At 41.2% G+C, this 27,419-nt stretch overlaps 2 pseudogenes; one reads left to right on the top strand and one right to left on the bottom strand.

Moving 5' to 3' along the window:
* Positions 1 to 777: 777 nt before the first annotated feature.
* Positions 778 to 10,706, bottom strand: LOC142443215 (protein C1orf43-like; annotated as a pseudogene).
* Positions 10,707 to 17,347: 6,641 nt separating this feature from the next.
* Positions 17,348 to 18,006, top strand: LOC142443346 (ubiquitin-conjugating enzyme E2 E3 pseudogene; annotated as a pseudogene).
* The last annotated feature ends 9,413 nt before the right edge of the window (positions 18,007 to 27,419 follow it).

Here is a 27,419-nt window from a genome sequence, read left to right as displayed (position 1 = left end):
AGGAACAGGCAACTTAAAAAAAAATTAACCATCTAGATCAGAAGTAACAAAGCCTGCATGGAGGGAGCACAGCAGCCAGTTTGATCATGAGGTATCAAAGGGATCAGGTATCAGGCATCATCAGAACAAAAAATCATATCATTGTGAATGAGGGGGTTTGCGGAGTGGAGACCCAAAGTCCATCTGGAGGCAATTGGGCATCCACTTAAGGAAGGGTGGCGGTGAAGAGAACCAGTCAGGGTGCAGTGTAGCAATGATGAAACATACAACATACCCCACTCCCCATCATGATCCAAATTTTACCTTACAAACCCAGCTAGACCAGAGGATGTCCAATGGTACAGATAGGAACTGGAAGCAGAGGGAATCCAGGTTGGATGATCATTTTAGGACCACAGTGAGTGTGGCAATACCAGGAAGCCAGAGGGAGGGTGGGGTAGAGAGGGGGAACCTATTACAAGGATTTACATATGGGGACGGACAACAGAAAAGTGGGTGAAGGGAGACGTCAGACAGTGTAAGATATGACAAAATAATAATTTATAAATTATCCAGTGTTCATGAGGGAGGGAGGAGCGGGGAGGGAGAGAAAAATGAGGAGCTGATGCCAAGGGCTTAAGTGGAGAGCAAATGTTTTGAGAATGATGAGGGCAACAAATGTACAAATGTGCTTTACACAATTGATGTGTGTATGGATTGTGATAAGAGTTGTACGAGCCCCCAGTAAAATGATATTTTTTTAAATCTTACAAGTAGAAAAAAATTGAAGGTACAGTGCTAAAGAATATCCCAAGCGGATAATTTTCTTGCTGGGAAGATGATCTTAGATACCTGAAAATAACAGAAGTCACACACGTATTTCACCAAAAAGAATAAAATATGGAAAAATATGTCTGTTAAACAATTCCAACAGAGAAGGCAATTTGATCATCTCTATTAGAAAACAGAAAGAACTTATGTCACTAGAATGAAGAAAACTTTAGAGAGGAGAAAAAATGAGAAAATGGAAACCAATACCTTTAGAGTAGTGTTTCTCAACCTGTGGGTTATGACCCCTTTGGGGATCAAAGGACCCTTTCACAGGGGTCACCCAATTCATAACAGTAGCAAAATGAGTTGTGAAATAATAACAAAAATAGAGACACTCCAAGGGGGAAAGCTAAGGAAACACAATGGAGACCTATTTATGGCCGGAGCTTAAGATCCATGCTTGCACAATAGTAGAGGAATGTGTTGTATTCTGGGGACAATTATGTACTCCAAGTTCTCTGTTTGGAGAGAGGCTTGCAAGATGGACTTTCATAGTAAGGTACAAGCATATAAAGGGGAAAGTTTTGACAACCTTAAAGAAAATTATAGACACAGACATATAATAATGTAAATCAAATAAATGGACATCTAAAAATCTAATCTCAGAAGAGCTACAGGAGTACTTCTTGCAACTGGTAGGAAAAGTGAGGTCTCACATTCGAAGGAACACACACTTTTATGTATTACCCGACACCTATGATGGATGTGAGGCCTTCTAACAGTTGAATCAACCTCCCAGGCCAATTCCCCTTAAGCTATGTTGACCACACACCTGAAAAATTTCCATACAGCTTGTCTCTAAAAACAACCCCATTTCTCCTTGTTCCTATTGAGAGGAAGCACCTGAGGTGACAATTAGATTACCTGTTCATAAGAATTACATAATCTTAGACACACCAAATTTAACCTAAGGTTTGTAAAGTATGCAGATTGTTGTATTTCTAGGAAAATCATGTTCAAAGGAAAAAAAGTAAAAGGTGTTTTCTCAAGAGTAGACGACCTTACCCATTAACCTAGTACCAGAGAATACAATGGGAATCTACCTCTTCGAGAACACCACAGAAACTGCAAAGATTTTAACACATAAGATAGGAAAAGCCAGTGACAAGGTCAATGACTTGAGAATTCTCCTCACCAATGGAAACCAGGTTGTGATAGTTCTCCAACATCACATCCTGATATAGGGTCTTCTGAGCAGGGTTCAGGAGCTGCCATTCCTCCCAGGTGAACTTTATAGCCACATCATTGAATGTCAGTGATTCCTGTAGTAAGGGGAGTCTATTTAACGATGTATTTTTCATTTGAAGATTTTTTTTAATATCTTACAGTAAAGAAAGCAAAACAGTAATGAAAACTGTACATTCCATAATGTGTACTAAACTGAGAACTTGGTGCAAAGTATTTGACCTTATTTCTACATTGGCAACCATGGGGACGGAAAACTAGCTCTATTTTCAGAAAGATCTCTATTGTTCTGAGAAAGGAATGTTTTCAAATACATGTTCTCCAGGCCAAATAATGTACAACCGACAATAGCTCTCCATGAAGGAGCAGTCTTATAGGAGCTATCATACTGTGTTCCCCCGAAAATAAGACAGACCCATAAAATAAGCCATAGCAGGTTATCCAAGCAATTGTGCAAGATAAGTCATATTCCGAAAATAAGACATAGTGACAGGAATGGCTATGCAGCATACCGCCACAGAGAGGGAACAAAGATGGACAGCCTTTCTCACCTGCCCCATCATGACAGCTGCTATCTCGGAGATGATGGGAGGGGTGTGGGCAGTCCCATCAACCTGATAGCGCCCCACTGTCAGGTCCCGGTTGTTCTGTGCGTGCTGCAAGCTGAGGCAGAGAGGGAGACATAGACAGTGAATGTAAAAGTCTCCTTAGTGAAGTGAGGAGCAGGGCGCTTTGCTTTAGGTATGGTGTGTCTTCAGGGGGAAGAAGTAAAGCTGTGGCTGCCATTTTACTCAGCACTGAGGGTTGATGTTCCACAATAAGGTGACTTAACTATATTTGAATAAATGTAGATTGTTGTGCCATACTTAATAAAAATAAGACATCCCCTGGAAATCAGCCATAGTGTGTCTTCTTGAGGAAAAATAAATATAAAACAGTGTCTTATTTTTGGTTGAAACACAGTAGTAGAAGAATCATTTCTCTGCCTAGCTGCTTCACTGTGCTTGAAGGTTATCAGTAAATTAGAATAATCAGGTTCTGTAGCCAGTCCACTATAAAATGTAGCAAATGCCTGGGGAGGGCTCAGGGCAGGTTTGAAGTCAAGCAGCATTAGGTCAAGATAGTGACTCACCTCATTGCTTGTCGCGTTACTCACTTATATTACCCATTGACTATGTATATGCTAAGTGCATGAGGTGGGTGCCTTATGAATGATCTGTAAGCTCCATTATATATGCCCACTGGAAAATACATTCACTCTCTCAGTCCTGGCATGGGAAGGGAGCCCCTGTGTCCGGCTGTCTGCTCTCTGTCTTTTAATATTTGCCACAATTGCAATGTCACTCCTAAGGTTCGAGTGTTGGGGACCTCTGTACCACCAAAGTAATCCACCCACTCATAAAATTAGAATTTTGAGTACCAGTGAAATGAGCTGAATGAGCCAGAAGTAGCTGATTTATACTCACACAAAGTAGATAAATACCTGTTTATATTAACAAACAAGTTTACAGTACATTGTGAAATGGAATGTGGAGTCCTAGCAGCATCACCAGCGTACGAGGCTCGGTACCTTCAGTGGCACCCGCTATCAGGAACAGTGCAGATGGGGGAGGTCAAACAGAGCTCAGCTGTCCAACATTTTTGGTCAATTCTTACATAAGTCATTCCTCCCACACCACTCTTTGTCTCACTTGTGGGTTTGATAATCCATGGCTATGGCCACACAAAACTCATAGATCAAAGTGGCCTATTAATGAACAAAGTAAAACCTTGGATCAGGAATAAGAAGCTATAACTCAGATCCCTAAACAGAAAGTTCATAGGGTTTATCTCCCTTCCTGAGTGCGGGGAAACTCTTAGAAACCACCTTAGGATAAGCTCTTCTTGTCAATCTTAGGACAAATTCTTCTCAGCCACCTTCGAGCAGTATTGACTTAACTTTAAATAAAAGGTCCTCTTGCACCTGCCTTCTTTCATCACATGCTCTCTAAGGGGCTCCTCCTAATCTGGCCTAAGCAGTGAAGGTGCTAGGTTGAACCAAGAAGCCATCATATCAAGAGAGAGAACTGCCTGCAGGTATTGTTCAGAGGAGACAGTGGGACACTGGCCTGTTATCTGAACTGTTGATTAGGTTTTGTTAGCCCCTGCAGCCACATAGTTCAGAATGAACCCATAGATTAGGGATTTGCCAGCTTGCAGATATTCAGGAGCCATTTCCATGACATCCCTTCAACTGTGAGCTGCCTGTGTGACCTGATTTGAGAGCTTCCTCCACTCCATGAGCCAACAGTTTGCTGCCTGACATTTGAGATTCACCAGCTTCCACATCCTGAAGAGTTATTTACCTGATAGCTATTTAGTTTTGTGAGATACTGCAGAGCAAATCAAGGAACATCGTGAACCTCTACCTCCTAGGGACTGGTCTACTGCTGCTCCTGCACAATGCACTGTAATATTCATGAGTCAAGAGCTGTACCAATAGCAATAATGCCGAGGGAAGAAGGGACACAGTGACAGAGCCAATTGTGACAGATCCAGAAAGGGCTTTTCAGCCATGATATGGGTAGGGCAGGCAAGATCAAGAGGAGGATATACCTCAAGGAGTGGAGAGGAGCCTAGAGAGATGGAATTGTGAAATGAGTCTTCCTTGAGGGGGGCTAAATGTCTGGAAGGGACAGAGAGAACAGGCCTGTCCTCAAGAAGAGAAAATTTGCCTACATGGTTCTTTAATATGAATGCCAACGCATAGCCTACAGATTCTGATACCAAATTACATTCTGTTACAGAATAAAATTTTTACCTGTGACTCTGGACTGTAATTTGTACATGGCCACTGCAAAAAATTAATGAGCTGAGTAGGACTGCTCTGTTCCCCTTGCTGTTCTGTTGCACACCCTTAGGACTGTTGGAAAGATACTAGTGTCAGAACTGGAAAACTATTGGAGGGCACAGGTATGTTTAAGCTCTGCCTCACATAAATCAGGACTGATGTTGATCGGTGATTGTCCCTCCTACTTCTATAGTTAGAGGAAGTGAGACGTCACCCATTTTTAAGCTTCTATGGCTACAAGGCCCATTTTAGATGCATTAATGAGAATGTGGCTGTTTGGGAGGATATGTAACATATCACTTTCAGAAAGAAGCATTAAAGATACTTAACCAAACAAAAATCCCACGGAAGACTAAACTGTCCTAAAAAGGTGATCTTATTTCTTAAAAACTAGGCAAGATCAAGGAGTTGGAAACAACTCAAATTTCCACCAACAGATGAATGGATTAAAAAACTGTGGTACATACATACAATGGAATACTACGCATCCCCCAAAGCAGTGATGAACACATGAAGGACATTACCGAATGGGAAGAACAGGAGGAAATTTTGCTAAGTGAAGTAAACCAAGCACAAAAGGACAAGTAAAACATAAGTCTGTTGAGGTAAGCTTAAAAGTGCAAAAGAGTTATAGGGGGAAAAGCTACTATATACAAACATTCCTGGGGTGAAGTCCAGGTAGTATGGCAGGGGCCAGACCAAAATCATCCAGGGATACATATGGAAGGCAACTAAAGAGGAGGGGGGAGGGGGAGAAATAAAAAGACATGAGTAGCAGGGGAATAGGGCACTAACCCACCCAAGGGGAAGGTATTGTTTATATCTCCACAGAGAAAAAGGGACCAGACTTCAACCCAGTGCACCAAGATGTGAATGCAACATACCAGCATGAAGCAGGGAGCCAATAGGGAGGTCTGAGGGGCCAAACCAATCCCAACTATGGGAACTGTCCCTCCTCCCGCAAAAGAATTCACTTAAGAGGACAGCATTGAAGCTATACCTCAGGGCGAGGGTCATATCATTATCAGAGCACACAGGAGCAAATAAAGGGAGAGGAAGAGAGAGCGGAATACATTCTGGCCCACCAAGTCTTGAGGATGATATTCCCGCACAGAGCAGTCAAAGCACAGAGAGAAACATAGGGTTGGCCACAGTAGGAGACACAAGGTCACTCACTGACCCATAGTGCTATGAGGAAAAACACTGGAGACAGTGCAGGAATTGCACCAAATCTGACCCCACCAAACTGAGGTGAAACACTACGGGCATGAAACAGAACACCAAGGGGAACAGAGCAACAAAGTCCCCAGGGAATACCAAAAGTAGACTTTGGATCCAGGCCATGTAACCCCATCAGACTCAACTAGAAAGCACTACTAAAGGTCAACAAACAGACCTTGAACTATTTACAAGCTTTTCTTTTTGTTGTTATTGTTTTATTTTATTTTGTTGCTTTGTTTTGCTCTGTCTTTTTTTCTGTGTATATTATTATCTCTTCAGTTCTATATAGATAAGATAGGCAGGATAAACAATCTGGAGGAGAAAACAACGGGTCAACTGTTGGGGGGGGTGGCATGGGGTGGCAGGGGGAAAGGAAGAGGGTGTTAGCAAATCCAGGGACAAGGAAACACGTGATCCAAAGTTGATGTTGAGGAGGGCTAGTAGGGCTTGATCAAGGGCAATGTAACCGAGAGGAATTACTGAAACCCAAATGAAGGCTGAATGTGATAGTGGAACAAGAGGAAAGTAAAAGGAAATAAAGGAAGGAACTAGGAGGCAAAGGGCATTGATAGAGGTCTAAATATAGGCATGTACAAATAAATATATTTATATATGATGATGGGGAAATAGATCTATGTGCATTTATTTATATGTTCTCGTATTAAGGTTGCAGATGGACATTGAGCCTCCACACAAGTTCTCCCTCAATGCAAGAACACTTTTTTCTATTAACCTGGAATTCCATGATGCTCACCTTCCCAACAGGATCGCTGAAGGCAGAGCGGGTGCACAAGCAAATGTGGTGAATTAAGTTGATGGTGCCTGGCTATAAAAAGATATAATACCTGGGATGTTAAAGGCTTGAAGATAAACAAGCAGGCATGTAGCTGAGAAACAACAAAGCCCACAAGGAAGAAGCTCAGCCTCTGTGATCATGAGGTGTCAAAGGGATCAGGTATTAGGCATCAACGAACAAAAAATCCTATCATTGTGAATTTGGGGGAGTGCAGAGTGGAGACTGAAAGCCCATCTGTAGGCAACTGGACATCCCCTTACAGAACGGTTATGGGAAGGAGAGGAGCCAGTCATGGTGCAATATAGCACCAATGAAGCCAATAACTTCCTTCTATTTCTTTAATGCATCCTCCCCGCCACTATCATGATCCCAGTTCACCCTTACAAATCCAGATAGATCAGAAAATGTACACTGGGGTGGATAAGAGCTGGAAACACAGGGAATCCAGGATAGATAAACTCCTCAGGACCAATAATGAGAGTAGAGATACCAAGAGGGGAAGGGAAAAGTAGGAACCTATCACAATGAACTACATAAAAGCACCTCCCTGAGGGACGGACAACAGCAAAATGGGTGAAGGGAGACATCTGACAGTGTAAGACATGAAAAAATAATAATTTATATATTATCAAGGGTTAGTGAGGGAGGGTGAAGGAGGGAGGAAAATAATGAGGAACTAATATCAAGGGCTCAAGTGGAAAGAAAATGCTTTGAGAATGATGATGGCAACAAATATATAAAGGTGCTTGACACAATAGATGTATGTATGGATTGTGATGAGTTGCACGATCCCCCAATAAAATGACTTAAAAAAACTAGGCAGAGTATATCATTTGAATGATTCTCATGGGTTGGCCATAGAATAAGTTGAAAGATAATGTCATCCAAAGTACCCTCGATGATGTATTATGTTCAATGTCAATAGTTTAGTTCAATGTGAATACATAGGCAATATGTATATGATCAATATACATATTCCTAATCTTCTCCTACCCAATGTTGAAGTCAGAATCTGAGCTTAGCTATAGCTTCTACAATTCCAAATTCCCACTTTTCCAATGAACTGAATCAGTGTTATACAGGCTTCTACAAGTCAAGTAGGAAATATAGAAAATATACATCAAAATCACCTGAGCTTTGGTCATTTACTTTAGTCCTTAGACACTGCCGGCAACTGGGATGCTCTATGTTTGTCTTAACTGTATCAGTTCCAATGATGCTCACAAATTTCAACCTCTCATGGGGACATCCTTGAAATAATAATACCCAAACCAGGCACTTCTTCCTCTTTCTTCTGTGCTGCTATTGATGCACAAGTTGCAGGCTGATGAGAGAATACAATGAGAGTATCACAGGACCTGTAGGTCCAGATACTGTTACTGTTCTGTCCCCCTTCTTACACAAAGTCCCCAATACTGTTAACGTTGCCATTATTGAATGATAGAAAACATGCTTATACCATGACCAATAAATCTAAAACTCTTAATTTTTAAACATGTGAGTAAAAGATGACTTTATAATACAGATTGGACAATCAAATATACATGCCAAGAGGAAGAAACAAAAAAGCTGGATCCCTACCTCACAGCATACAGAACTATCAATTCCTTACTGTGTGACTCTCAAGGAGAATGACAAATCAATGAACTTTGAAAATGATGATTAATTAAACCATCTGGAAACATTTTAAATGGGCTATATAAAAAACTATTATGAACTTCTAAAGGAACTAGAAATTGTACAATCACTTCAGTTTAGAAACACTTTAAAACGCACCATCATGTAAAGTTAGACATATAAACACCCAATAGGACACAATAAAACTGCTGCACAGTTTCCAAGACTCTGAAGCCATGACAGGCAGCTAATGGGTTTGTACCACTGACCATGAGGTTAGCAGTCCAATTCTTAATAAATGCGAAAACCAGGACTCCAAAATAAACACTTATGTAGCATCTATTAGATTGAAATTTATATATATATGAAATGAAAAAGTATACATCCCCCATAGTGAGTGCACTTTTGACTCTCAAGATAAACAATGTTATTAATTTAGCATTATTTGTAGCACCTAATACAGTTTGTTAGTTGGCCTATACAAATATACAGTCTTAATTCCTTCCAAATATTTACGTGGGTTTGTCGCCCGCCAATGTGAACAAGGCAAAGGAGCGCTGGTGGCATAGTGATTACTGTTGGGCTGCTAATCGCTAGGTCAGCAGTTGGAAATGACATATTTCTCCTTGAGAGAAAGATGGCACTTCTCCCAAGAGTGACAGGGCTCTCTACTCTGTTAATGAGATAGTCTTTGAAACTCACAGGGGCAGTTCGACCCTGTCATATAAGCTCTCAATGAGTCCGTGTTAACTTCATAGCATTGAGTTTGGCTTATTTGGTTTAAGAGGATTGGGCAGCTTGCCCAACAATAGATTGGTACCCTTGTGGCTACGCCATTTAGATGTCTGAAAATCTAATGCAGAACTAATTACAAAGATTTACATATTACCTTCTCCCTGAGGGATAGACAACAGAAAAGGGGGTGAACAGAGATATCAGACAGGGCAAGATATGACAAAATAATAATTTATAAATTAGTAAGGGTTCAAGAAGAAGGGGGGAGCAGGTAGGGAGGGGAAAAATGAGGAGTTGATGCCAGGGGCTTAGGTGGAGAACAAATGTTTTGAGAATGATGAGGGCAATGAATGTACAAATGTTCTTTACACAATTGATGTATGTATGGATTGTGGTAAGATTTGTATGAATCCCCAATAAAACGATTTTTTAAAAAAAGAAAGCCTAATGTGGGAATTTGTCACATTGGACATCTAGTTAGGTTTAATTGAGCCATTTCAGAAACAGAACTTGGGATTTCACTACCATCAAAAAAGAAGAACCTGGATCCTAGATTCTTTTTTTTTTTGCTTTTGGGGAAAATCGTTTTAATTGTTGTTCAGAAATATCCCCCAAGGTCTTCCAGGCATGATCTTGCACACATCGGGAGCGTCGGGCAAGAGTGCAGGCCCACCAGCCAGCTAACCTGAGGATTGCCTGGCAAGCACACTCCAGTCCTGGCTCATCTCCAGCGAGTCTGTCAGGTCCATCAGAGTACTCCCCAGGGTATTACACTTGTCCTTAAAGTTCTTCAATTCGAGGAAGGGCTTGGCATGTTTACTCTTCTGACTGGAGGGGAGGTATGTCACCTGGAAGGTCATTGGGAGACTTCAGGAGATTGGGTAAGGTCTTTGGCTGCTGACTGGTGGTGTCGCTGAGAGCTCCCACTTTGTGTTTTGACCGCAGTGGCCAGTTCAGTCAGGGCCTCCTGAGAGCGTAGGTATACTCACTCTGGCCAAAGACCTCTAAGCCCATAGCAGGCTGCCTCATAGCCGTGCAGCAGGAGATCAATGAGGGCCTTGCACACACCCTTGAAAGGAGTAGTAGCGTTCCGAAGATGGAGCAGGTAGGAATGGAAATTTCTGCCTATTAGGGGATGAGGATGCCAGCCTTCAGTGTGAAATGGGATCCAGGAGACATGAATGGCGTCCAGAGCTTTCATCTTGTACAGACAATTGTAGCAGTTTTGATTTCCCTGGGTTTCCAGCTGTGGCAGTCTGGCATCATCATCTGCAAGGAGCTGGGGTTCCTACTTGTGATCCTGAACTCTGGATAGTTGAATATCAATCTCTTCTTTCAGATCGTTGGGGGCATGAGGGTTCCCCACAGGGACATGAGGGCTCCTCCGAGATCTCATTGCAAAGAACATGATTTGCCTCTTCACAAAAATAAATAGTAGTACAAATACCAGGCTCCCGTAGGCCATCACCAGCATTACATTCACCCCAACAGCCAGTCACTAGTGGACACCATGGCCTTCCCACCCTACGCAGAGCTGCTCTGGTTTACCCCATTGCCTTGACTCATCAGCCCGGTTCATTTGCGTTTCCTGGAGCTCCCCAGCCATTTCCTTATGGGGGAAGACTAAGCGAGACACGGCCTGAAAACATGGCAGCTTGCGGGGGGGGGGGGGAGGGCATATCCTAGATTCTTGCATTGAAACTCTTCAATCCAGAAGACAGAGAGCTGTGACACAAGAGAGAAAATTATGGGGAGAAGCAGCAACAGAGACACGGTGGCAGCAGAACCAAGAGACTGAGACAGAACAGTTGGATTCCCAGACCACCGAACAAGAGAGCTGAGTGCATTTGGGCAGGAGGTTAGTAGGTGAAGTGGTGTACATCTGGGTATTTATTGGGGGAACTAGATTTGCCAACCTACACAGAGCTGAGTGTGTTTGGTCTGAGGCTAAGGGGCAGAGTGAGCATCTATCCGCAGAGCTAAAAGACCTTTGTAACTTTTCCCCATTTAGGACAGAAGCCAAAAAGCTGCAGGACCTGCCCTTACGTGCAGAGATGTCTGCCAAGATGCTGTCCGAAAGGAGAACTGTACCTTGAGTTATTTGTGATCCTAAATTGTGTGTTAGAGTAGAAAAGTGAACCATATGTCAAATATAATTTAAGGAGAACATTTATTAAACTTAAGATATAATAAAAGATGCGTGTGCACACGCACCCACACACACCATTAGCACGAAGTCAAAATAACAACTGAGGATTCAGTGAGGACCCTGAATAAACAGGGCATAGAACATAAGGCATGCCACAGATCACAATTGGTGCCAGATTAATACATCACAGGTACGGATGGGACTGCAGCAGCAGGAATGATTAGGCATGCACATTATTAGATAGAGGGACTTACAAGATAGGCCCAGGGCCTTTATAAAAAACCCCGTGAAGGCAAGACTCGTGACAATGGCCCCTGTTCTGTCCTCAGGACGTTGACCTCCGTCAAGGATACACCTAGGCAGGCAAGTGGAGAGGGGCTGGCTGGAAATGAGTGCAGGCAATCTACTTCTAAGGCATTCTCCCCCAGGGGAAAATGACCTACCTGCTTGGTTAATGATCACAGAGAATTTGATGGTGGCTAAATCAAAGTGGGGACATAACTAATAGACACTGAGTTGTCACTGTCATCAGCAACCCAAACCTAAAACCCAACTCACTGCCATCGAGTGTTTTCCAATTATAGCAGCCCTTTAGGAGAAGATGAAACTTCTTTTGTGGGTTTCCAAGACTGTAAATCTTTACAAGTGTAGATACCCGATCTTTCACCCCATGTGTGACTTAGAATTTTGAACCACGGACCTTGCAGTTAGCAGCCCAATCTGTAACCACCACGACACGAGCCTTTTGTTAAGTTGGAGTACTCAGAACTTAAGTTCTAATACAATTATGAACAGTTACTTTCCTAGTGAATTCCATCATTCAGGGAGATGAGCAAAGACCTTGGAAACTGACTATCAGGACAGCCTGGGCCCTTGTCCACTGGCGCTCTCCTGGGGTCAGACCCCAGGAAATACGGATCCCTCCTGCTTCCCCTCAAGCTCCTACGCCCAGCAATGCCCTCAGCAACCCCAGGGTGAATGGATTTGGTTCACAAACCAGTCAGAAGTTTAAATCCTTCCTTGTGATACTTCAATGTGCAAGACAGTGGTTACAGATTTCTAGCTCCCTAGACTGGCTCATATTTCTCTGTGGCAAATCTCTGATCTGAAACAGAAGAGGAGTCAGTGTTGAGAAAGACATGGCAGGTTCTTAGCCTGTACTGCGTGCACTAAATAGTGATCACCCCCACACCCTGGGATCAAATCATGCTCCAATCTGAGGGTGTTTGCATTAAACACAGGGCCTACTCTATCTTTACAGAGCAATTTAACTAATTTCTCAAATATCGTTTTCAACTTCGGATTCACATCCTACATATACAATACTTATTTTCAGAATAAAATGGAAGTATTTAAGGCCTCAAAATTCTCAAGCTCCATTGAAGGTAAATATCTTCTTTTCACCAGCAATCTAACTGAAGAAAGGAGTATTTTATGAAAAACGTGCTTTATCAGCTCATACTGCACCTCAGACCATAATCCTTGACATGTCTGCTGAAAGTGATCAAGCTGAATCATGCTCATACATGCCACTCCAACCCATTCTGAGCTGTTCATTAAGTTAACCTGCCCCTATCCCCTTGCATCCTGTGAATTCTTTACAATATGTATTGTGTGTGAGGAAATGCCTATGGTTGGGTAGTCCATTTAAGCACTATAGTGTGGTAACTGGAGAAACTTGCTGTAGAGGTGGACAACAGAGACAAAGGGACACCAATAGGACATCGGAGATGTACCTTGGCCAAGACAGAGATATCCTAAACAAGAAAACAAGCCAGGAGAATCCTTATTTGCTGCTCTTTAAAGCTCTTGTGTTTACAGATGTCCAATTTTCAAGCCTTTGGGAAAGACTGTAGCCTACAATCAAGGAATGGCAAGAGTTAGGTAAATGGGTGATGCCAAGAACCAAGGTGAGGGCAGAAACTTAGATGGATCCAGGAAAGAGATGATTGATCAACCATTGTGTCACCTTGGCCTAAATTCTGGATTCCAAGCTCTAGGTAATACTGACAGATGGCAAACAACACAAACTGTAGGAGAGGGCTTACTGACTTGGGTTCTAGTGTCCCATCCAGTCTTGCTCTTCTAGGGAGAAGGCAAAAAGCTAGTGCCTAGGCTTGAACTTCTGAAACATGCTCCACCCAGGAACCTAGTTTGGCAGGAAAACAAAATGAATGTGCTGGGAAGAGGCTATGCTGGGATAACGTAGGGAGGCATTAGCCTGAGTGGCTCCTTGGATATCATTGGCACTGCCCTTTTGCAGCCCCCAGGGTGTCTCTGAAGGCAGGGCTGTGTGAGGTTGCAGTTATAGGATAAAGGGTGCAGACTAGTGCTCCTCTAAAACTAATCAGCAAGTCAGGCTACTAGAGAAAAGCAAAATTTGTTCTAGACTCTCTCATGTATACCAGTCATCAAGCATACCTTGAATATAAGGCTCACCATTCCACCGGCTTTTACATTGGTTGGTTGCAGAGTAAAGTTGGCTTCCAGACCCCTCTTGAGCAACATTCTTAATTTAAACTTGACTAAGTTGTAATGCCTTCCAGAAATACTGATAACTTATGAAAAAAATACAAAAAACCAGAATGGTCATACTAACCATCAAGAGATCAATAGCTACATTGTATAGATGTCTAATTAGGCTTATTTATAGTATTTAAGAGCAGGGATCTTACTTTGAGGACAAGGTGCGCCTCACCCAAATCACGGTATTATCAATTGCCTCCTATGTATTGGAAGTTGAACACTGCATAAGGAAAACTGAAGAATTCATTTATTTGAATTATAATGCTGTCTAAGAATACTGAAGTAACATTGGTGTCCAAAAGCACAAACCAATCTGTCTTAGAAGTATGCTCAGAGTGCTACTTAGAGGTAAAGATAGAGAGAGTTCATATTACATACTTTGGACAATGTTGTCAGAAGGGAGCAGTCCCTGGAGAAGGATAGTGTATCTGGTAAAGTAGAAGGGAAGGGACAAATAGGAATCCCCAACTAAATGGATCGACACCATGATGGCAACAATGGGTTCATCCTAAATTGTGAGTATGGCAGCGGAGAGGTTAGTGTTTCCTTCTGTTGTCTACTGGGTCCCTATGATGTGGAATTAACTCAATGACATCTAACAACAACAACAACTTCAGAATCCACTAATCAGTACCCAAGACATGCACAAAATACCAGTCTGTTAGTTATGTTTACAAAAGTTATTTCCATGGTAACCAATGCCAAACCTTTCATGCGACATTTTCTGGAACATAAGCTCTCTTACTAAAAAGAAGGATGGGTTTCGTGTGTGTGTGTGTTTGTGTGTGTGTGTATAACAAAGCAATGACAAAATCACTGAGGAATTCCTGCTCCTTATTGATTTACACCATTCTCCTCGAAGTGAGCTGAAGGAAATTCTCTAAGATTCACCCAGCACGTCTTATGAGAGAGTATTTCCCAAACTTGGGCTCAAGTGTGATGGCAGCACACAGTCACTCAGGTGTGAGTGCCAATTTGTCTGTCAAGAGTTGTGTAAATCATTTATCCCTCTACACCGAGGAGTCTCAGCTACACGTCCAGCAGACCCAGCTAGAGCAAGTGATCTATGAGAGATAAGTAGGATTCAGGATACTCAAAAGGTCTATCATTACTAAATCAAAATTAAATTCTCTGAGAAACCTCAAGGTTTACTGAAAGATAAAGTTGAAGATTCTGTTACCTAGAGACCAGAGTATTCACATAGTATGAATAAACACTTTATGTTGTGTTATTTAAGTTCAAGTTATTGGGTACAAACATAACCATGGTTGTGAGAGTACATTACTAACATTTTCTTTCTTTTTTTTTTTTTTTTTTTGGCTCACAACCTCCTCACCCGCTGCTAGGTCCTCGCTCCTCACACTGCTAACATTTTCTATGAGACCAGTTATAACCTAATACCAAGGTCAAATGATACTTCAAGAAAACTGCAGACTGATATTGGTAATGGATCTACATGGAAAAGTTCTTAAAATTATTGGGAACAGAGTCAGACAACACATCAAAATAATTATATACCATGATTAATTGAAACCTGACCTAGAGTTGATTTAATATAAAATAAGCACTGTAATATACCAATAAATATAAACAAATGATCTTTTTTACATTACAAAAGAATGGATAATTATCAAGTATCAAAATAGACACATAAAACATACCAAACAAAGTCAAAGGCTTTTAATGTTAAGAGAAAAAAACCCTCCACAAAGCTAACATAAAATGGGTATACTTCACTATGTTAATATTCTAATAAACATTACTTTTAAAAAAAAAAAAAAGGTCAAAATGTCAGGCTTAGAGGAAAGAGAAAAAACATCACCCCACCTCAGAAAAACTACAAAAATATCCACTTTCACCAGATTTTAAAAACTGACTGTATATTAAAACTACATTAATCAGAATAAGATTTTTTAAGGAAAAGGCTGCCACAGAGAAATGAAAATTCCTCTAATCATATCTTCAAGATATGCCATAAATAGGTAATAAATATAAAAAACATAGGCTACATTTCAATACGTAAAAATAACTTTGGGGACTTAATTCACAAACCATTCATTGCTAAATAACAGCTCCCAGACTATTAACCCTTACACCTTAACATGCTGAGCATCCTGACAACACACTGATAATCTCCTCAAACACTGAAACCCTAAGCACCTGAAAAGCCCCTCACCATCCAAAATGGCTATCAATATCCTGAGCATTCCCTGATACCAAAAACCAATTTAAAACATTTAGCCTAATTCATTTATTCCAATTTAAAAATCGGGAACACAACTTGGAATGTATTCTATAAACCAAATCCTAACTTTATAACTCAAAGTCTCAAATTGAGGAACCAACTCCCAAAACTATATTGTTTAAATCATAGCTCTATATCTTTATACCATAATACATAAGCCCTAAGCAAGTCAAAACATAAGCTGTTAGGAAGGGCACATTCTAAATATAAAGCCCTTTCCCAGACATCCCGCTTTTGGTGGGAATGTCCTGATTTTTAAAAAATTTTTCTCGCATCACGCGGCATTTTTTAAAAGTCCCAATTTTTGGAAAGAATGCACAACAAGCTAGGGTATACGGTTTTTGGCTGCCATGTGGCTATTTCACCAGGATATGAGTTTTATCAATGGTGTCCTGCTGGTGTCCTCCTTTACCAATGTTATAATCTGGTCACCATACGTTAATCTCTCCACCAACAGCTGACTCCTGACACTTATGTTCTATTTCTATCCATTGACTCCTTTTCTTGAACAGAGAACATTAATCCAGGACCTAGATTCCAATTTTACCTACAGACTAATCCATCAAGAAACTCACATTGCTATTTATGTATGTGGAACTATCTTCTCTCTCAGACTTTACCTAAATGTAAGGAACTAAGGTAGGTAGAGAGACAAAACCAGTAACCACAGGCACATTTTCAGTAAATTATTAAATCATTTTCATCTGAATCATAGAAGGCAAAATAAAGTGGTTTATAAATGATTATATGTGATAACAACATCATGTCCATATGACAGGTGTCTTGTGGATCTCCCCTCTACTCTGTCCTGGCCTCAAGGAATCTTTTCTGTTTCAGACATATGCAGGGATGTTACCCAATAAGCAAGGTGCCTGAGGGTTCAGTTGTACTGATTTACTAATTTGTACATCCCAATTTCATCTGGTTTCTTCCTCAACGACGTAGTGAAACCCATGTTAAATAAGGCATATAAATTACTGCTTATTTTGTCATTGATCCCTTCCCTCCCCTCATTCCCAGAGTTCACTCAGGTCACAAAAGATGCAGGAGGCAGAAAATTAAAGGTATATACACTGGAACCACTGTATCCATTTTTCAAAACTAACAGTGGCCTTTTACTGAGACCTAGGGAAAGGACTCAGAAAATGATTTTATATACCTCCTCTACCAGTGTGCACTGATAACCCTAAAATATTTGGCTCCAGCCCCACACCATAGTGGCGTGTGAGCGGGCCGGGCGGGCGGCCGAGTTTTCCAAGAAATAACTCCACCAAGATGTCCAGTGATAGGTAAAGGTCGGACGATGAGAATCCCAGCATCAGCAGTGGGAGTTCGGATGCAGACCAGCGAGACCCAGCCGCTCCAGAGCCTGAAGAACCAGAAGAAAGAAAACCTTCTGCCACCCAGTAGAAGAAAAACACCAAACTCTCTAGCAAAACCACTGCTAAGTTATCCACTAGTGCTAAAAGAATCCAGAAGCTAGCTGAGATAACTCTTGATCCTCCTCCTAACTGTAGTCCTGGGCCTAAAGGAGATGACCTTTATGAATGGAGATCAACTCTACTTGGTCCGCCAGGTTCTGTATATGAAGGTGGTGTATTTTTTCTGGATATCACATTTTCATCAGATTGTCCATTTAAGCCACCAAAGGTTACTTTTCACCCCAGAATCTATCACTGCAACATCAACAGTCAGGGAGTCATCTGTTTGGACATCCTTAAAGATAACTGGAGTCCTGCTTTGACTATTTCAAAGGTTTTGCTATTTGTTCCCTTTTGACAGACTGCAACCCTGCGGATCCTCTGGTTGGAAGCATAGCCACTCAGTATTTGACCAACAGAGCAGAACATGACAGGATAGCCAGACAGTGGACCAAGAGATACGCAACATAATTTGTATGCAGTGTGAAGGAGTAGAAGGCATCTTCTCACTGTGCTGCAAATCTTTATAGCCTTTACAATACGGACTTCTGTGTATATGTTATACTGATTCTACTCTCTGCTTTTATCCTTTGGAGACTGTGAGACTCCCGAAAAAGGTAAATGCTATCAAGAGTAGAACTTTGTAGCTGTAGATTAGTTATGTTTAAAACGCCTACTTGCAAGTCTTGCTTCTTTGGGATATCAAAATGTATTTTGTGATGTACTAAGGATACTGGTCCTGAGTCTACCAAATATTATAGTGCATTTTAGCCTAATTCATTATCTGTATGAAGTTATAAAAGTAGCTGGAGATGGTTAGGAATTATGTCATTTGTATTAAACCCAGATCTATTTCTGAGTATGTGGTACATGCTGCTGTGAAAATGTTTTACCTTTTACCTTTATCAGTATGTAATGAGAAGATTTCCTTTTACCCTTTGTAGCTCAGAGAGTACCTGATGTATCACCTCAAACATAATAAACATGTTCCTGAAAAAAAAAAATGGCTCTAGGCGATCTTTACATCTGTGTGGACCAATAGCTTAACCTCACAGGACATACTTCAAGTGGAGTATGTCTTCACCCCAAACTGGAAATATGTCAATCCTAAGGACACTCTGTGTGTCCAGTGCCAGGGACTCCCTGTCAGAGCACACTGGGGTTCTCCACTCATGGAGAAGTAAGTCCTCAAAGACTTACTCATGATAACAACAGCGGGCCAACCCCTCTCGGACCTAACCTGAGAAATGCTGACCAAGCACCCTGGCACATGGATATCTCAGTGAACTCTGAATGAAAGTGAGAACTTGGTGTGGACCAATTAGCAACTAAGCAGTCGTTAGTGGAGAATGATTATGGCAGCAAATGTACAAATGTACTTGACACAATGGATGCATGTATGGATTGTGATGATAATTCTACGAGCCCCTGATAAAATGATTTTTTTAAAAAGAAGGATTTATGAACTAAAGACCAGTTTAGTGAATTGAAAGAACTCTATGGATAAAGATAAAAAAGCAAAAATTCCTACAGAACAAGAATAACTAGACAGCTTGACAAAGAAGATTTAGACAAACTCGAGATTTCCTCTGGACAGCTAGATTGGGCACAAGAATCCTAGGGAAGATCATCAAAGCTCAGAGGAAAAGACATTTTTCAATATAGAATTTTAAAACCCGCCACACAATCAACAGAAGAGCACTCCACCACCCACCCCCAAATAAAGGGATTTCCAGCCACATTAAATAAATGAATAAAAGAAGATGTTATTAGTGGACACATCATCACCAGGATGATGGCACAGGACTGAATACCTTTGACCTTATTTGCAGGGGCTTCCAGAGACAAAAGACAACATTTCTCCCTGAGCCTCTATTACATACCTACTGGATGAGGGTACCTGGCCTAGGATAGGTTCACGTGCCCAGGTTCCAGGGTCTTTTACCTGACCCTGATCTGAGATCCACATCTGCCCCAATTTCAGTACCTTGAATAATCTGTCTCCAGCATCAACTTGGTCTGAACTCAAACTGGGAAATAAAGGGGAGGCCAGAGGCCGATTAAATGGTAACCACCCAGAATTACATGATCAATAAATCAATATAATTTTTCCTCCAGCTGCCTTCCTTATTGGAACAGCCATCCTGGGGCTTGCAGCGGATTACTCAATATAACCTGATGTTTGTGCTACAAATATGCAGACTTCATGAAGACCTGATTAGTCATCTATAGAGAAGGTGCTATATCTGTAAATCCATAGCTGGAAAGTGGGACATGGCCAGCTATTACTGTGTGAGACACGGTGAGGGAAGTCAGGGTGAACCCAGGAACAAACCTCACCTTCAGGAATGGGCTACAGGGGGTGCTTATGATCATGTGAGCACAAGAACTAGCCTCTGAGGCAGTTGGAGATGTGTTGTCAGGGTGGGTTTCCTGTTGTAGTCTCAGAATTCTCAGTTTCATAGTTTTCTCCAAGAAAACATCTCTATTTGTATTCTTATGTTCCAAAGCCCCGAGATCTTTAAATTCAATCATCGGGCTTCCTTAGAAGTTAAAACAACCTGTGTGTGAACAATTTGCCTTCAGAGATCATCACTTCAGTCAGAACCAGTTTTCATTTAAGAGAAAGTATAGAAATCGATGACCAGAAAAGGTGTTAACTGCAGGTCGGAAGGGAGTGACTTCACTTAGGTTGTAAACAAACCCTAGAAAAGCAGCTGCCTTAGAGAAGTGCTGAACGTGTCTTATAATTCTGTGCCTCTCTCTCATAGCTGTCAATATAACATTTGTAATAGGGGAAATGTTACTGTCCTACAGCAATGTCACAAGAAAGAATCTTCAGCTTTATGAAGGTTCCTTAACAGCTGTTAACACCTTTCAAACAGTGTACTGACTGGAAGACAATGAACATCTAATAATCTGGCCACACTCTAAACCCATACTGGAGGGAAGGGTACACAAGGGAAACAGAGTTGCCTTGCTGAATAATACAAGTCTTTTAAAACACAGCATGAGCAAAAGTGCAAAATTGTTCATATTAGGACCCTGAAACGTGGAATTAGTTTCCACCCATTTTGTTAGGAAAGTCGTGGATTTAGAGTCCTGTAGTTTTCTGTGTAGTGTTGAAGCTTCTCTTATACTGATGAATGAATGAACTAAAACAAAAAACTTCTGTGAACAGAAACACAAAAATAATTCTCATTAAGAGTCACCATGTCAGAATGATGGGGGCCAAAAATGTGCTTGACGCAATGGATGTATATATGGATTACGACAAGAGTTCTATGAGCCCCTAATAAAATGATTTAAATAATAATAATAAATAAGAATCACCATGTCTATAATGCAAAAAAAATCATCTTGCAAAATCTACATTAGTCTGTGAAGAAGCCCTACTTCTCCAGTGGTTAAATGATTGGCAGCTTGATGAAATGAAAGCAGTTGAGTCCCACAAGGTGGAAATCTGTTCACATACAAATTACAGCCAAGAAACCGGGAAAAGTTCAAGGTCCCATGACATCACTAACAGAAAGCACTGAAGTGCCCCTGAGAACAATAAGCCAGTGAATAAAACAAGCCTTCTATCAATAACACTTGGATAAAAGGTTAGAACATTTAAGTTCTACCATGCAGTGGGGCAGAGAAAATGGTCACCTATTTTAAATAAGATGATATCTTACTACATATAAGAATTATATATCGGAAAAAAAAGAATATATATCTATATGTTGCCTTGTACTAGGAATAATTATAGCGCATTTTTTAAATTAGGAGCTAACATCGGGACATAGTTCTATCCAGTAAAATGAAACAAATTGATAAAGAAAGTTACCAAAGGAAATAAATCAAAAGGACAAAAAAATTTACATACTTACAATTTGGTTGCAAAAAACATTTTCTGTATCCACTAGGATAGTGGTTGTTAACTTTCCTAATGCCACGACCTTTTAATAAAGTTCCTCATTTTGTGGTGACCCCCAACCATAAAATTATTTTCGTTGCTATTTCATAATTGTAATTTTGATACTGTTATGAATTGTAATTATTTGCAGGATGTATTTTCCTTGCTACAAATTGACCATAATTAAAACAGTGATTAATCACAAAAATAACATGTGAATATATTGTGAAATGGTTATTTCTAATTATAAGAAATGAAATTTTGTCTTGAATCATGGTATTACATGGGTAAGAGTCTTCACCTCCGGGTACTCATATGTGGCGTATCTGCATGTGGGTGGACCTGCCTGGAGACAGATAGAGGAGCAGTGTCTTGGCTAATAAGACCATCAAAAATATGTGTCTTCCCATGGTCTCAAGTAACCCCTGTGAAAGGGTTGTTCAACTCCCCCAAAGGGTAGCAACCCACAGGTTGAGAACCGCTGCACTAGGATAACAGATAAAGGACCGATTTAAATTCTATGACACTATGAAAATAAAATAACAAAAAAGTGCTGACCTTCACTAAAATATGTTAATGCACAAACCCAAAATCACTGCCATCAAGACCATTCTGACTCATAGTGATGTTATTGGAGAGAGGAAAACTACCCTGTGGATTTTCAAAACTGAAACTCTTTACAGGTGAAGAAAACCTATTCTTTTTCCAGAATTAAATATAAAAGAACCTGAAACATCAATAAATAATTGCTGGATTCTGAAAATCAAGAGAATATAAAAATTGCGTGGACTTTACATCTGGGCTAGTAATGTGCTAAGAGCCAAGAGGGATGGTATGTGGTGGTAGCAGTGGATTGAAGAGTGGAGTGATAAAGAGATTTGAGCCAAATAGGATCAATCTCTGAGGTGAAGTTTATTTGGGGAGACATCCCCAAGTGGGACTCTTCACACTCCCAGTGGAAAATTACTGCATCAGCAGAAATTAGGAGACACGTCCGGGGTGGGGGTGGGGGGCTGTCTTAGAGATTAAAGTTTTAGCACCCCAGTTAGTAAAGGTGTATGGATAACAGTGATTGCCTAACGTCAAATTGGAGGGTCTCCCCATAGATCAAGCCTCCATTGAATTATTTCTGATTATTAAGCAAGGACATAGGTTAAATTTGCCTAGAGGTAGAGGAAGTGGGAAAGTGGACGACCTGCACCATTCTCCAGCCAATCCAGGGTGTCCTATATTCCTTATGTTTAGCCCGGACTGCCTACATCAGATGGCCCTGGACCAGTCTTGTAAAATGTTCTGACAATATAGATGTCCCAATTATGGTCCTGTCCCTGCTTCTGTAGTCCCATTTTTAACAATGATTGTCCGTCAATCATGAACTTGTGACAGTTTCCTTTGTTCTAATATTTATTTACCGTAATTAGATTCCCGACTTGTATGTTTCCTTGAACTGCACCAATGATCTCCTTCATCTAGGTGACGTCTGTTTGCGTCTTTGTATTCTCTTTGTCACTATTAAGACTTAAAACATGTTCTCCTTAAATTATATTTGAGCTTGGAGTCCCTTTTGCAGTCTAAAACAGAGCACAAGCTGATTTCTGATGGGCAGAATTGATGGACAGGACACGCAGGAAAGATGTTTTAGAGTAAAAAGGAGACCCCATTTTAAATATAGCTTAAAGGGAACATTTGTTAAATCTTAAGTGACAAACACAGCACAAACTCACAAATACATCATCTGGGTGAGCGAAGGCATCAATAGGTTGAAATGGCTTCCCAAGTTCACAATTAAGATGTGAGATAAAGAGGTTGTGGGGAAGGGGTAGGACAAAAGAAACTGCCACAAAAGCATGATTGGTGGGCAATGACAGACACTTCCGAGTGGTCCAGGGCCTTCTGACCCAAGCAGTCAGGGCACGACTGATAAGGGATAGCTAGGAGACCCCTGTACTGTCTTCAGTTTGCTGACCTCCATCAAGGACACACAGGCTTGCAAGCTTCTAAGAAAGACCGCCCCTCCCCCGGCTGCCTGGAGAGAGGTGAAGGTAATCCTCACTCCAAAGCCCTCTGCCTGAGGGCCAGAGTACCTACAACCTTGCTTCCTGGTCAGAAGGCGTTCAATGGAGGCTTACTCTATGTGGGACTCTGCAATCCAAGTGAGGACTAATCTATGCGGGGGCTGTCACTGCTCTGGTACCCTGTTTCAAAGGAAGGTGCTGAGAAGTTAAGCTCTAATACAATCCTCGGTCATCAGTGGAGTGGCCTGATAACTGCAAGGCTGGCCTCTCCTTTCAGTAAAGGCCACTCTGGGGTCCCCTGCTCTCATGCCCGATAACTGACAAGGAGGGAACGGGCCGTAGGCAAGAAGCCCCCCTCAATTGGGCATTTCTGGCGCGAGAGGTGAGGGCGAATGAGGAAAGGGGGCCTAAGCAGGAAAGGGGGCCGTAGTATTCCCAGGGCAGAAGGCAGAGAGGCTTGTAACCAGCTCAGAAAGGATTTAACTGGAAATATCCTAGGGGGTCACGGTGACCTGGATCGCGGGCAGACAGGGTACAGGAAAAGTAATATCCGTGGGGATCGGGGCACAGCTGGGGATGCCAGGCCTGGAGGGGACTCCGAGCCTAGGGTCAGCAAAGAAACATAGAGACTCACTTACCCCCTTAGGATACTCAGGCTGCACCTTCTCAGTCAGAGGAAGTGGTTTCGGCAGGAAGTTGCATCACCTGGGTAGGGGTGGGGTCTTTGCCAAGGGGCGGGGCCTGGAGATAATGAGGGACTCCTGGAGGGAGTGGCCTGGATGTGAAGCTCAGGGCCTGGAGTGGCAACTGATCCATTGTTAGTAGTTTCTTCTTAGTCTGGAAGTTCTGCTAAGAGCTCTGGGTGACCCTGCTTGCATTTGAAACACTTTTTGCATTTGAATCACAACACGGAAGCCATGACAGAAAGACAAACTAAGGAAAAGTGGTGGGTGGAGGGCATGCTTCCCAACTTCTTAGACTTGTTAATTAGCAATTCAGGAAGAAAGTACATCATATTAAAAAGAAACAAGAAAATTGAATGGGCTAAGTCTTTCCTTTAAAAACAGTTCTAAGTAGACAGACGTAATAAAGTGAGCATAAACCTGATAAAAATGGGCCTTGTCTTAGTGACAATTGAACACATCATTGAATGATTGAAAATTAGCAATTCAGAGAGAAAGAACACATTAAATTCCCGAGGTTTCTGATTATTTCATTGTTTCACCTAAAATCACATGGGTGTCGTTTTGTTGTTTTTTTTCTTTTCTGAATCATGTAATGTCCCATTCAATGCCTTATGTACATTGGTCTGTCCTCCATGGTCAATGGGCCACAAGATTTTTACCTTCCCAAACTACTCAGATCAGGTGCTCCCCTTCGAAGGTTGTGGCCAGGCTTGTTGATCATTGCTATTGAAATGGCCACTGAAAATGCAGAAGTTGGGCTCACAATGAGAAGTGCTCAGGGCTTCATCAGGCCATCATGGAAAAATGACTTAAAAGACTTTTGACAGAGGACAATTTCTATTGGACACTGAGATAGAATGAATTTCTCTGCCAGGGAAATGTGTTCATTAACAACTCTGGGGGAAAAAAGCATATTGCAATTTAAAAACCACCACCAACATTTTCTTTTCTCTTGTCCCCAGTCTTCATTTGCATCTTTGCTTATGTCTGTTTGACTAAGCATTTTACTATGCTGCTCTCAGTTTCCAGCATAACAGATAAATTAAGTCAATGGTTCTTAGTAAGTTGGGTACCCATTAAAAAAAGCCTTTACTGATTTCTTTTGTCGTTTTGTTTGAACTTTTTTTCTATAGCTAAAGACCCTAATCCATTCAGTTTTACTCTTCCTGCTTTTTGGTTTTTTATTTTTTGTTAGTCACTCAGACCTATATTTAGATTGGAGGAATAAGAAATCTTGAAGGATTTTTTAAGAAATATGTACGCTGTATATATTTACACAGTCCATCTCTCAAGAAATGGAAATCAAAAGTAATATTTTAAACAGTCCATATAATAGTCTCTTTTCTCTGCCCCATCTTCCTCAGTAACCTATCCCTCTCCTATCCCTGTTTCCTCCCTGCCCTTTGCCTCCTCACAGTCATCAAAGGCTTATCTTTTCAAGTATAATCCAAGTTTCTTTATGTTTGGTTTTCATTATAATGCTAGTGCTATTAAATATTTATGTTTGGAGGATTGACTGAGTTTGCAAAGCATACTTTGTTTCATGCCTCATGGTGTTTCAGTCATTTTTACCCCCAAGTAAGTATATAGCTCTATATGCTTACAGATAATGTGACTATTGATTCAACACTTTTTTCAAATTTACAAGATAAAACAAGGCTTAGACTGGGATCACTTGGCCCTTTTTCTCTTATCACCTCCCAGTTCAGAATGCTTGCATTTTAAATGGCCAGCATCTTCTTGGATCTACAGTTAAACTCAACACATTAATCTCAGCATGATCTTCTTTGTGGTTTTTGCCTTCTTCCAGAAAATTGGCCTTGTCTGCCCACCACAGCCACTCTGCTTCCCATTATAGGGCCTCTTTCATTGTGCGTACAGGGAATCCTTGACCTTCTTATACTGGGTCACTTTGTGAGGTCGATGTTTGCCGCACTTCTTACAGAAAGTTCCTTGGGCTTGGGATACACTGACCATCTTTGCAGAGATATGGTCTATGCAGTGTAATGGGAACTGAGAGTCTGCAATCCTCGCCTCACTCCACTTGTTTCTAACCCGACAGTCATTTTGTTTTAATTGATGCATGATATTCTATTGCCAGGGTTTGTCTATTCCTTAATAATAGGTGTCCTTGGTTGTTTCGTTGTTTTTGATATTTTGGAAAATGCAGCAATAAACATAGGTGTGTATATGTCTGTTTGTGTTGTATTCTTTATTTCTTTAGGGTATAAATAAAATGTACATATGTAAATATATACATAATGAGAGGGGAATAGATCTATATACTCATATCTATATGATGAGAATTAAGGTTGCAGAAGGATATTGGGCATCAAATCAAGTACTCCCTTAACACAAGAACACTTAGTTCTAACAATCTGACATTCTGTGATGCTCACCTTCCCAACAACATTGCTGAAGATAAAATGTGTACATAAGCAAATGCGGTGAAGAAAGCTGATGGTGTACTGTTATCAAAGATATAGCATCTAGCATCTTAAAGGCTTGGAGACAAACAAGTGGCCCTCTATCTCAGAAGCAAAAAAGTACACATGGAAGAAGCACACCAGCCTGTATGATCATGAAGTGTCAATGGGATCAGGTATCAGGCATCTAAGACCCAGAATAAAACCATCCCCAATGTAAACGAGGAGGCACATGGAGTGGAGACCCAATGCCCATCTGTAGAGATTGAACACCCCTTTACAGAGGGGCCACAGGGAAGATATGAGCCAGTCAGGATGCCCTATAGCACCAATGAATCACACAACTTTTTGTTAGCGAGCAAGACCCTCACCCAGACCACTCACTGAAACAGAGATGGAAACAGTAAAGCTTTATTCAGACTGATACGAATCTAGACCCACACCCGCAACTGAGACAGGCTCAGTCTGTAAGGCGAGGGCCCTGAACAGCATTAAAGCAGGTTTTATACTTCCTTATGGGGCGTCTTGCCAAACAAGGGGAGGGGGAAGGCAAGTTCTTGTGTGAAACTGGTAAAGCATTCTCAGGAAAGTGAAACAAAACAGTTTTTAAGTTTAACAAAGCAAGTTCTATATTTAAGGTCAGTTTGTCCCCATGTACAAATTGACAAGAGATTTTGTAACTACCACAGCATAATTCCAAGCGACAACCCCAGTAGAACTCTGAGATTGAAGGGCATCTATGTCTGAGACCTATGTTAGCTAGGATCTCAGGAATAAAGAATTATCACTTTAGAAATAGAGAAACTGGATTTTGAAAAGGAAACGTCTTTCTTCTAAACACAATCCTATGTAAATA

This window comes from Tenrec ecaudatus, chromosome 3 (genome assembly GCF_050624435.1).
Source record: "Tenrec ecaudatus isolate mTenEca1 chromosome 3, mTenEca1.hap1, whole genome shotgun sequence".
In the NCBI taxonomy this organism is placed as follows: Eukaryota; Metazoa; Chordata; class Mammalia; order Afrosoricida; family Tenrecidae; genus Tenrec; species Tenrec ecaudatus.
This window is presented reverse-complemented; position numbering and strand designations above follow the sequence as displayed.